This window comes from Phasianus colchicus, chromosome 13 (genome assembly GCF_987193195.1).
Source record: "Phasianus colchicus chromosome 13, bPhaCol1.hap1.1, whole genome shotgun sequence".
Taxonomy (NCBI): domain Eukaryota; kingdom Metazoa; phylum Chordata; class Aves; order Galliformes; family Phasianidae; genus Phasianus; species Phasianus colchicus.
The window spans coordinates 4214333-4227112 of record NC_143448.1 but is presented as its reverse complement, the minus strand read 5'-3'; the positions used below and the strand labels follow the sequence as shown (position 1 = coordinate 4227112).

The following is a 12780-nucleotide window of genomic DNA, read 5'->3' as shown; positions in this document are numbered from 1 at the left end:
ACCAAAAAAAAAAACCAAACAATAACTTCAGTTGTGAAGCACTCAACAATTCTCTTTTCTCAAAAATTACCAGGCAACATAAAATACTCCACAACCCAACTGCAAAAGTTTCACGTTAACTGCATTTTCAAGGGACGAAAGAACAATTCAGTACAAGCACATGATATAATACTGCCATAAGAACTCACCATCAATGGAAAGAAGTATTTATAGAAGAAACTGCTCTCAAGCTGCATAGTCAACCCATTCCCACAGTGGGAACTGGGTGTCACAGCCCATGAATCGCTCTCACAGCCCTCCTTCCATCATGAGACCCAGCAGTGAGAGGCACTTGTCTGCCATATGAGCTGTTCATCTCATTAAAGCCAAATGCCTCCTATTTATTTCCATGGAAACTACAACAGATACAAAGAGCACAATAACACTATTTGATAGAGCATATTCTCAGCATCAAAAGACTATTCCTCAATGTAGCCACCACCATCACAAGAATCTACATGCTGCACTCATGAAATGCACAACCCACCTGCTCACTGTGCTCACATCCTCTGTTTGGTCTCCAGAAACATCCAGCAAGTGCTGATGAATGTCAGCGAGTGCCTTTTTCTTCCACATGGAAGAATTCAGTGAATTCACACCTTTGCTTCATGTGCACTTTGACATCAGATGCCATTCTGTCAGTTCCCCTCTGCCCCTCAGCAACAAAACGTAATGCAGCGTTGGTGCAAAGGTTCAACCTCAGCCTCCATGCCACTGACATCTGCCCCTGATGTTGTGGGCCAATGTAATAACATAGGAAGCATTGCTTATGGAGCAGCCCTTCTGCAACGAAAAGACAAGTAGAAGCATCTGTGTTGCAAAAGGATAAAGGGTGGACCTAACATGAAAACCTTGGATCCATATCTGCCTCTGGACAGATCTTTTCTATTCAGGCATTTTCAGATTAAAGCTTTGCCAAGCCACCTTGTCCATGGCATGGAGCACTGAAGGTGAACGGCAGCCTAGAACATCAGTACTTCTGGTGCCTGTGTGCATGCACACCCCTGAACCCTCATCTGCACAACCTGGAGGAGAAACATGGAGACAGAGGCTCAAGTTTTGCAGCAATGCTTCAGATAAATGAGCTGCTATGGAATCACAGGGATGTCCTGCCTCCTCCAGATGCCTTTGAAAATCCCAGGCTGAACCTCTCTGTTTTGGCCCGTAACACTTACAGCACAGCAGTGCCTTTGGTTTTGGTGCTCCACGATCTCACTCAGTTTGCTCAGAACTTTGCATCACCATTTCTTTCAGAAACACCCAAATTCCCAGGAAAAGTCGTGAGCCCTCTGCAACGCAAACGTAAGTACTTGATACACTAATGTCTGCACCACTGATTTTTAACATCTCTAGACAATTTGCTTTATTTTCTACCATTCCTGGTGTCTTTGAGTGAAAAAAGCAGGTTTTAATTTCAATACAGAGAACTCCTTAAGTCCTTGCAGCTTTGACTGATGATTATTTTATGAAGCCACGGAGAAGAGTTTGCAAGGAACCAAGTGGGTAATCATTATCCCCATCAGCAATGAGCTGTGACTTGTGTAAATTGCATAATAAATTAGGTATTTTGAGATAAATGAATTTACAATAAACAATCACGGCCCGAAAAGCTTTACTTCTTGTCTCCAAAGGCACAAGCTCTGGTTAAAATCAGCCACAGGTAGTTAAGTGATTATAAACTGTAAAAATAAATCAACCTGATATAATTGCTCCAAGGAAAAAATTACCAACATATTTAAAATTTCAGCAGTGCACCTTTTCCCATATCCATTTGGCATTATCTAATTACCTTCACATTTCATTTCCATCAATGATATGACCTGTATTTTCCTTTTATAACTGTCAGGGAGGGGTGGGAGGGTGGAGTGAAGGACCACAGTGATAAATCAACCTCACCATTAGGACCGAAATGGCTCATCGCTGCAGCTCTAAATCCAGGATTTATAAAGATGTCTAGGCCATATAGCACACTTGTGGACACCATAATAAATTCATGAGCACATTGCCAAGGCAAACTACTTCATTATGTGGCAGGCTGCTAGCCATTAATCTAGCAGAGAGAGATTCCTGGGAAACTGAGACTGCCTGGAAATTTATGCAGGCCTAAAGTTACCCATTTCATTATGGATTTAATCTGCTCTTTCTGCCAGAGTGCATGAAAGGTTTTTACAGTTTAGATCAAGTGCTTGTAACTCCCTATTTTATATTATTTCTTCAACAATAATGTCCTAATTTTCTTCTCAAAAACTATTCAAACTGAATGCCTTCACGCTTGCCTTCCTCTAATATTACACTAGATAAAATATTTATACAATCAATTGACAAAGAGCAATTTTTTCCCTTAAATGTTCCATTAACATGTAAATTTTCATATGATCTTTATCTCATAGGCAAAATGTGCTCCGCAATGCCTACCTTCTTCCAGGCAGTTAACCCTTTTGTTGGCTGTAAAGAATCCAGATCAAAACAGATTCAGGGCCTCATTTCTAAAGCCCCTAAAGAGGTCCTGTCTTTAAATTACTATTCATTGAAAAGAGATGTAGCTTCTAAAGCAATTTGCTTTCCTTTGCGGATGGCTCATTCTCTCCCACTCATACACATGCACAAGCAAAGACAGACAGATATGTATTTTAAGTCCAATTCCTATAACTAAGGTATTTCAAAGCACCATTTTCAACTTCATAATAGACTTTAATAAAGTGTCACTAATAAGGCAGACTGCTCCAGATGATGCTGTGACTCTGACATGTGGCATTAGCTTAATGAGACCAACTATAAAAATATTCTACGCTGCACTGAGTAATTGCAGATTACCATCTTCTGTAAATAAAGATTTCTGCATGTTCCAGGTACCCCCTGTTAATTTATGAACATCCTGCTTATGCTACTAAGAGAAAAACTGAGGCCAAAACATTGCCAGTGATTTGATTAATATAATGACTCATAATGAGAAGGCCAAAAACAGAAGCTGGAGTAGTAAATGTGTGCAGAAAGCTTTCTAGCATTCCATTTCCAGTACCCTTTGCTGTACTTGGAGTTACATTTTGTAACTCCAAGCCGTATATTTGGGAACACACTCTGATACCTTGCTGGAAAGGGGTCTAAAAGGTTACGTATGCATGTCAGGGTGGTTCTCATTAAATATCTGAAGTTAATTTTGATGGATCCTTTGAAACTATGATGGCGAACAATGTCTGTGTCATTCTTCTTGCCAGTCCTGGTAACCTAAAAGCACACAAGATCTACTGGTTAATAAATCCATCACCAGCTGAGGGGCAACCAACTGCCATGATTTTAATAATACAACTTTATCTTCCACATCTATCTTAATATAAAAAAAATATAATGGAGCAAGAAAACACGCGAGAACAAGGAACACATGTAATGTCTTCCCCTCACTGAAACTTTTCATCTTTCCCTTGTCCTGGGTTAGATAAGTGGCAGGTTGTCTCACCCACTTCAGCAAAACAATTTTTTTTCCCTTCAGAAGCATGTGGGTTACAGGACAATTGCAACTCCAATATTAAACAGGTGTATTTTGGTGATGACTTATCTCCTAGTCTTTCAGATCTGCAGACTTCATGAATAACGCTTCCACCCACAGTAACGTATATCTCTGCTAAGACTTAGCATCTGTGGGATAAAACTTACATTTGGAATGGAAAACCTGTGAGACGCCTATTTGAAAAATGAAACGACAGCAACAAAAAACCCAAAAGAAAACAAAAACCACAAACACCTTATTTTTCCTTAGCAGATCAACTCAAATCTACATTGCAGGAGGAAGACCAGATCCAATTTTTATACCTAATAAAGGGAAACTACCTTTTATATAATTCATTATTCTACTGCCAAAGAGAATACTGAACTCAAAAAGTGCATGATCTCCATATCACAGTGGGAAAAAGGTTCCTGTGCAAAGAGACAGACGTTCAGATTCAGCAGCTCTTTACATCTCTCTGGCTTGCAAACACATCACAGTCTACCTGAGCTGGGTTCCCATGCCTGTGCTAATCTGCATTTTCCTTTGACCCTCTCTTTCCCCCAGGTATGATCTGCCTTCCTCTGACAATGGAGAAGACATATGTTCAACATGGGGACCAACTCTCTTGAGCTCTGATACAAAATTCTCATGTGGAATTACACTGATTATGAAAATAATATAAAACAGAGTTAGTTAATCATTTAATTACTAAACACAAAATTACATAATACACACTGTAGGTGGCTGATCTGAGCACCAGAAACCGAATCAGGAACATGCAAAGGCCTTGATGATGAATTTCCACAGGTTAGTAAGATTTCAGCGTTTCTCCAGCAGAAACAGGACAGCATCAACCACATGGTTAGGTCTAAAGCTATTTTTACTATTTCTTTTATTAATACTATTAATAATACTTTTCGTTTCCTAAAAGTGAGGAAATTAAGGTGCCTTTCACAGAGTTAGCCTCAATCTGAACCAGAAAAATCCTTAGAAGCTGGCTGCTCAGTGCTTTACTGAGGTCTGTCACATTAATAACCACAACATCACTGCATTACTGTGTCACAGATCTTTGCAGTTCCAGTCCCAACGAGGACACTTCGGACCTCCAAGAACAGCCAAGACCATCTCTAAATGTCACTAGAGGTACTCTTGGCACTGCTGACACGACAGCAGACTTATTTTAGGAATGAACAATAATGGCATTCTTTTGAGATAAGAAGATTGCTTTTTGCACTGCAGTCAGATCTTTCTCTGTCTAATCAATCTACCCTGCACCCTGGGAAACAGTTCCTATAAGCAGCTGGGATGCATCAAACCCAAAGGAAATGACCCTTCCTTCAGATCTTCACTGTTGCAAAAACAGACCTACAAGAAGCACAGAGGAGAGTTTCTCCTACAGATAATCACTTAGGAGAGAAACAGTTTGCAAAGTTGTGTTTAGTGGAGCTAATAAATGCCATAAAATTGAATTAAGTCACTTGTCAAATAGGTCCTAACATGGAAGACAAGGGTTCTCAAACCGTAAGGAGGACACTTTACCTCTGTAAGAAAAAAGATAAATCAGTGCAGTGACTTTGCTTAGAAGCCACTGAAGACCACCTGTTTCTGGGTAGCTCAATCTTTCATCACTTCCTTACATTTTCTCTTCTAGTTTTTTTTTAAATAGAAATTCTCTAATATGCCTTATCTTGAGGGTAGCAGGTGAGGCGAGTGGGAGCAGATTGGACTGTTTTTTGGTTGTGTTTGTTTTGTTTTTAAGTACAGCTTTAACTTAATCCAGGCAGACCCGAAGACGAAGACCCAGACTCAAGTATTTAGGTCCTGACCTCCGATCCAGGCCAAATCCAACAGTCTCACAATTAACTTCATCAAGATTTGAGCATCCATCTGAAGCGCACGGCAAGAACACCCACCAGACCTCTGAAGCACACCAGCAGCCAGCAGGTCCCCACTTCTCTCCAGCTCCACCAGCCCTGAAACTAGTTGGGACAGGGTCTCACCACAGCACCCTGGTGTTCCCCTAACGCCACGATCCATCGAGTTCACCTTGGGTGCAACTTCTGAGAGCCTCTAAAATGCTTCTATGAGAAACTCAATAGGAAGGTTTTCTTACAACACTCGCAGTTCTCATCTTCAGTACTTTTGTGGCTTTGGGCCTGGGCTACTGCAAACTACTGCAAACCCCTGTGACGCTGTGGTCTTCTTTGGATACTTTAAGCAAACAAGCAACCAATCCTCCACACCCTGTCTCTCTCTCTCTTTTTTTTTTTTTTAAAGACATTGTATGTATCTGGCTATACAATAAAAATAAATTTCTACCAGAAAGCTGAACAAAATCCAAGGTTTTAGCTGAATTCAATCCATTTAGGCCAATGCAAATACAGGAAATATAATACAGCTTAGCAGTGTAAAAGCATATAAAACCTACAAAATATTTCTGGAGGCAGTGATCCATGCCAAAATGCCAAGAATAATATGTCCAGTAATACACACACCAATTTTTAATGTAGACAACACAATCCACAAGAGTCACATTTGTATATCTAAATTGGTATCACCAGTACTGTCTATTCCAGAGCACAAAGGAGATTAGTTAGAAGCTATGACATACGTATACATCAACAGTGAATTACATCTGAGTAGAGGGAAGTGCTTGGCAATAAGATATGCCTGAAGACAGCCAACTCGATAAAAATCACGGGCCCAGATAGTCAAGGTCATGAATGATTTCTTCAGTCTTACAACTTGATGAGTATACCAGTTGTAATCAGACTGCTGCCTTCATTAGATGACCCATTAAAAGGAAGGCCAAGACCTCAAGTGCTTTTCCAAGCACCCAACAACCTGGCAGGCTGAGCAGATAAACAGTCAAATTATTTAATGTTTTGGCTCATGCCTACCTTGTCTCTCACTTGCCCATTAGCTCGTACCACAAGCCTACATGTGATAGGCACTGAGTAGGGGCCTACAGCCTCTTGTCCCTGTACAGCATGAGAAGGGTATCCATAGTGCTCGCCTGCAACATGCTGGCTATAATCATGATTCCTATATCTATGATCAGGGTTACGTTCTTTCAACCAATACTTTACTGAGAAAGGTTAACCAGACCTAACAGTGCAAGAAAATGTAATCTTACGAGCCCACCAGTCTGGAGAGCTGCAAGCCTTGGTAGCAGAATCTGTAGAGTTGTGTGTGGAGCCTGAGCTTGGTTGGCTCTGATTGGTACTGTTAGTTTAGTTTCTTTGCCGCACACTGATAAAAACAGCAAAAGACATGTGCTTTTAAAGCAAATAACCAAAGTCAAGCTGAAGCAGTTATCTGATGGCAACATCTTAATTGTGGTTATCCCATCTAAACTGCTTAAGACTGCCAAAAGACATTTGCAGAGACAGATTATACACAGAACGAAAAAGAGATGTGATGAAGTTCCTTTTTCCAGAAGCTCTATCATCCAGCAAGGAGTGACTCTGATCAGCTCTACAGCGAAGGTACCTCAGGCATTGCTAGCCTCGCCTCTGCAAACTTTGGGGAAAAAAGAGTAGATGATCTGAGCTCCAAGATGAAAGCTGCCAACGCTTTCTTACCAGGGGGTAGAAAACCATACGAGCTTAAATACTTCATGTTCAATAAGAGCTAGGCCTTTAAACTGTTGGCACAACTGGTCCTTCAGGTTGCTGAAGTTAAACTACATTGGCATTGCCAGAAAGCAGCAGCAGAGTGTGCCAAGGCGTCAGTCCCTGAGTAGGCTGATGAAATCCAGCACATGCAAGCAGCAGCACCAGCAGAGGTGAGGCCACTGAATGGACACGACACTACAAAGAGTAAAAAGGCTAGAAAGAATGACTTCTATAATTTCAGATAATTCCTGGGACAGAAAAAAATCACTGAGCATATGAAATGGATATACATAATGTGATTGAATAGCATTACTGAGCTATGAAGTTTGAATGCCAAAGGGATTTGAAATGTGCACCAGATTCTGGTCTTGTGCAAAACAGCATGATTGCACAATGGCAAATCTTCCTGAGTGTTTGGCCTCATACATTTCAATCTGGATCATCACTTCACAATCACTTACCTCCTGTTGTTTGTGTGTTAATGTTAGAGATAACTATTTTCCTCAAAGTGTATTTTAAAGTGCAAGATAATCTAATTCAAAGAGCCAGAATTTAATCTGTAAATATGTTCAGGCATGTTCTAACTCAATGCAAGTTGAGCAAGAACACGTACCAAAAAGATTGTCACCCTTCTGCCTTTAAAATACCTGGTGTGTTTTATTTTATCTAGGACACAGCAATGCTACCATCCCTATTCATGCATCACACAGTATTGCAGACTCAGCTCATGAGGGGAATCCTTCAACGTGCTCATCAAAGCACCATTTGGAATCTTCCATCAGCCACAGAATGAAATTATTAACTCTATTCAGATCTACCCCAGTCATAGCCTAGCAGGTTTGTTAGAAAGAATGAAGGCCTGATCTTTCTGCTCTGAGTTTTTTTAGCTGGCAGAGCGTGGTTAAGTTCTCCCTGATGCCATGTTTTCTTTTCAGTCATATGAGAGACTCCGCAAAGAGCCTTCCCTAAGAAAACCAACAGGGATGCACCAGACCACAAACATTCAGCTCCCTCTGTAAACGTTTTCTGTGAGAAGCAGCCCAAAGCACTGCTCCCAGCAAGGTCTGAGGATGCTCCCCTCCCTGCTGCTTTTTGCCAGGTGAGGTTTCCACGCTGCGTGAAGGCCCCGGACAGTGCTATGGCTGTGTGTGCTCTTCCAAGGCCACGGTGCCAGGAACTAATGATATGTGAAATGCTCCATCCCTGCAGGTTTTCCTGCTCAAACATCTTCTAAATAAATAAATAATTGAAGACAGTGACGCGCGCCACATTCCAGCCCCGAATTCCCGGAGCAGCTCAGGTCCTTAAACTGAGTAATTTGCCTCAGCTTGCGTATTGCAAAACCCATTCAGCAAAAGATTATGGGCCTTTAAGTGCCATCCAGGCCTGAAATATTACTCTAGGGCTTTAGGATGTCAGAATTGAGAATTGCTAGCGAATATTCTGTTCTGGCAGTACTAAAACTATCGTTATTTAGCAACACGGAAGCAGGCAAATGGGGGCAGGGGAGAGAGAATCTGACAGAAAGGAAAGACTATAACTTAACACAAACAGAGGTGCAGTTTTCGTATGTGGCCACATGAATTCTTTATGGAATAAAATGCATTTGTGAATCAAAAAGCAGATGCAGATTTATATTCCCACTTAAATCTGCCAAAAGCAAGTAAATGAATACTGAGAGCTCATTTTAGTTCAGGAAACAATTTATGAGGATACATGGGTGGGTGCAGGTACTCTACGTGAGCGGTCTCAAGGGGAATTAGCAGCTGCTTCTGCTCCTCACAGCAAAGAATAAATAGACTAAACTGAAAATTAGCAGCACCTCATTAAATGTAAAACCATCCACATGTAAAGCAACTAGGACTCAATCTTTAAAAAATTCAGAAGGTGCAGCGTCACATGAAAGCCAAAGGAGCTTTTGTCTTTCCATCACAAATTATTTAGGCTTAGATAGTGGCATCAAGCCAGATCTCAGAGATGGAGCAGTTTGAGTCACTTTTCCTGGTACAAGATGCTTTCTGACCTCGGTCTTTCAGCTCTCTTCAGCACTCCACAACCTCTGCCCCACCTTCCTTCGCCCAGGTGCAGGCTCACATCCCTACCAAGGAGACCTGCACTCTTCCTGGATTCAGGCAGTGCTTTGGGTCCCCAGTTATCTCCTAGAAAGCCCAGAAACTCCAATAAAAATTTCTGCAACACGTTTACAACTCTTCCTATAATCACCCATCACTGGAGCTCAGCTCAGGACCTAAATGCATCCACAGACCTAACAGAAACCATTTTCCACAGTGTTGTGTGTGTAAACGTTACTTTGGTACCAACGATTTGCAGCTTTCACTCTAACTCTACTTCCCCTTTTCTCCTGTCTCTTAGATGTTAAGGGCAGAATTACTTACGACCCACTGCAGGAGCAGCCTGAGTTCAGAGCCATCCTGCAACAGCACCAGCACACATGCAGTTTTAATGGTCTGAAGAGTCAGAACTTCTGCTCACGTTCCCTCCTGTTCCTTTTCAGATGGATGGCAGACAAGGAAAACCAAAGCAGTGGCAAAGGGCTGCCAATTCTCCTTCAGGGCTTTACAAATGGAAGTGTCTATTAAGTGCACTGCAGAGCTTCCTTCCCACCTACAAACCACACTTTTTGAACTTGCATCAAGGCTTACTGGACTTCACAGAATATTGGATATCCTTCATGCATATTCTTAATGGACACTGATTGGAATGGTTTTGTTGCATTATTGGAGTATTGATTATTCTGATGCTATTGAACTTCAGAGGATACGTTTGATTTTTCATTATCATTAAGTCTTAATAAGGTTAATAAAAGGAATAAGAAGTCAAAAAAAAAAAAAAAAAAAAACAAAACAAAACCAAAAAAAAACCACCAATAATTCCATTAAAGATTCTGTAGTGTAGCTATCTCTTCTACATATAAAATGCCACATAAATGATCTGGTTACAAAAGAATTTCCCTGCGCCTCTGCAGTTTGCTTGTATCAGAGAGCGATTTTATGAGTGACTTTTTGGAGCACAAAACAATTTCATTTCCAAGTTAAAAACTTCAAATTCCAACACTGTCTTTCTTATCTGAAAGTAAGCGACTGGTTTGCAGTTATTTCTTTTCCTAGAACTTTTTAAAAATGCGGATATTTTCCTCATTTTCTCGTTAAGCTCCTTTGTCCACCACATTTTCCACAAAAGGAATTGTGCAGCCTTCATTGCCCCCCATTTTAAAGAAACCTGGTTATTTCTCATTGGTTGGACTTCCAGTGATCTACAAACACACACTTCTACCATCAGGTCCAATTTCAGAGCTCAGTTTGGACTTATGAACTGAAACAGGTTACTGCCAGGGTTGACAATGCAGACCGCCCAGGTATTCGGTGTTCAGATCACAAGGGCATCACACCCAGTTAGGAGGTGGCTATACCCTCCAGTATCACACGTGCCTTACAAAACTCACCTTTCCTAAAGCTTTGCACAGCAGAGATTGCTCCCTAGCTTAAAGAGCTCTCCCAGAAAGGCATTTGCTAAGTACAGACATCGAGCTATGGGAGCCCCAGAGGAAGGGCAGTGCCAGGAGAGTTATCTTTGGTATTATTTCCCTTCTCATTTAGGTTTTCCTTGGAGATCCAATATCCAATCGCTCTGCTTAGCTAATGATTGGATGGGAATTACAACAATAAGCAATACCTGATCTACACGTGCTTAAAAACAGAAATACATTCAATTATCAAGAAGAACAAAGGTAGAAAATACATTAGGCTTTATATCCAATACTAAATTAATCTTCATGAGAGAACCACTAACTCTTTTATACGCTTATAAACAAGAAAGTCATTACACTGGCTCAGCTCTGACTGCATATTCAACTGAACCAGAGAAGACAAGATCTGTTACCCAACTTTCCTGTATTACTGTTGTTTTGAGTTTCCTTTCAAGCCCTACAATAGGCTTTTCAGAAGATTGGTTTTTGACACTATTTTCTGACACCGTTGCATCAAAGCAGTTAACCTAGGAGAGGCATCAAGGGAAAGGCACATCTTACAAACCCCTAGTCATTAGCAACATCCTCAGGTGACAGAGAGAGCTAGAACAGTGTCAGCTCCCTTGCGGAGCAGATCCAAGGCATGCGAGTGAAATACCAATCCGAGGCTCATGTTTTTATTGGGATGGGAGCAGTGGAGAATTAGACGTGAAAAAAATATTAGCTTCTATCAAAACCTCCTCTTCCTTTAGTAACTGTTGGAAGTTGTAGGTACAACATGTGAGATGACAGAGGATGAATGCCTTCGCTAACGGGCTGTGAAGCAAGGCTGAGAGCCAGGGATTCACGGTGCAGCAGTTTCTTGCTAATCCACAGACATCTTCATTAGATGGCTTCATGCTGCATTAACAGCACATGTCTAAACAGACATCATCAGGAGAATCAAGGAGTAACCTAAAACCATTCCTTATAAAAACCACATGTAAAAACTTTCGTACCTTTCTACTTTAGAAGTAAATACTTCTGTTTAAAGAAACACGGATAGATATTTGGGGTTTGAATTTCCAAATATTTAGAGATATGACTTTCCTGAGCCCTATGTTTAATGTGATCGAAGTCACCTACTGTACACTAATGCACCCAGCTGCCCGAGTGTTTGCAGGATGAGACCCTCTGCTCGCCCCATTCATAAATATGAAGGCCAGCAGGGACCATTACAGCCTGGGCTGACCTCCTGCATAAAACAGGCCTTCAAATTTCAGATGTAATATAATTAGGGTTCTCAGGTTTAACTGATAACAGCAGCAAATACCCCACGGACACTTTAAAAATGTGTCAGGCAAATTTACACATAGAAGGTATGCTTTGATGTGTGTCACCGAACATCACCAGAGCTCAGCTCGTTCATGCCCAGAAGTTCGCCTTGCGTTTTGATTTTTAAAGCTCTTCCTGACAGCCTTCCTGCTCCTGCTCCGGGGAAAGCTGCGAGGACTGTTTATTGTTCTTGTCTTTTCTTAATATTTTTAAGCCCCTCTCCAGGCAATGGCCTAAGATATTTTTCTCTTTGTTATTTACTTGCCAGGAATGACTGTGGATATGGTGCCTGAGGGTGCCGCAGGCTCTCCAAGGACAGCAACTGACACAGCATTTTTATTTTTTAACTCTCACCAATGCCGATAGCCTCAATTATGTTGGTTTTTCTCTGTTGTAATTACTTACAGCTAAGTGGCCTTGAAAAATAAAAGTTCTCCAATTAACCCTTGCTAAACTATTTCATTTTTTATTAATATTCAAACCACTTAATCACTCGTACACCATCGCTCAGATTGGCTATCTTTTTCTCCCCAGGGAAAAAAGTTATTCCCCAGTAATCATTAGTGCCATCAAATTACAATTGCGTGGAGAGAGACAAATCAGATGAATATACCACTGAGTACAAAAATACAAGAGATGACTGGCAAGCTGCTCCAGACTCGCATCTATTTTGGAGTATTTGTTATGTGATGCTGAAGGGCATGTGTGGTATTGGGTAAGTGATGTGTGTGATAGCATCAGGACATACATGTACTCCCACTGCAGAGGTACTGTGGGCAAGATTGTGGAAGCTGGTATGGGGAGCTGAAAGCAGCAAAACCATGTGAATTATATTAGTT

The 12780-nt window shown here is 41.1% G+C and overlaps 1 long non-coding RNA gene across 16 annotated transcripts in view; it reads right to left on the bottom strand.

Annotated features, from left to right (window-relative positions):
- The window catches only part of LOC116243587 (uncharacterized), a 519295-nt gene that overhangs the window by 277816 nt on the left and 228699 nt on the right, over nucleotides 1-12780 (bottom strand). Inside the window, exon 5 of one of the 16 annotated variants that reach the window (XR_016470860.1) lies at nucleotides 3150-3264. The exons of the other annotated variants lie outside the window; for them this stretch is intronic. This is a non-coding gene — a long non-coding RNA (uncharacterized LOC116243587). Of the gene's footprint in view, nucleotides 1-3149; nucleotides 3265-12780 lie in introns of those variants that run through there. 16 annotated transcript variants of the gene reach the window in all.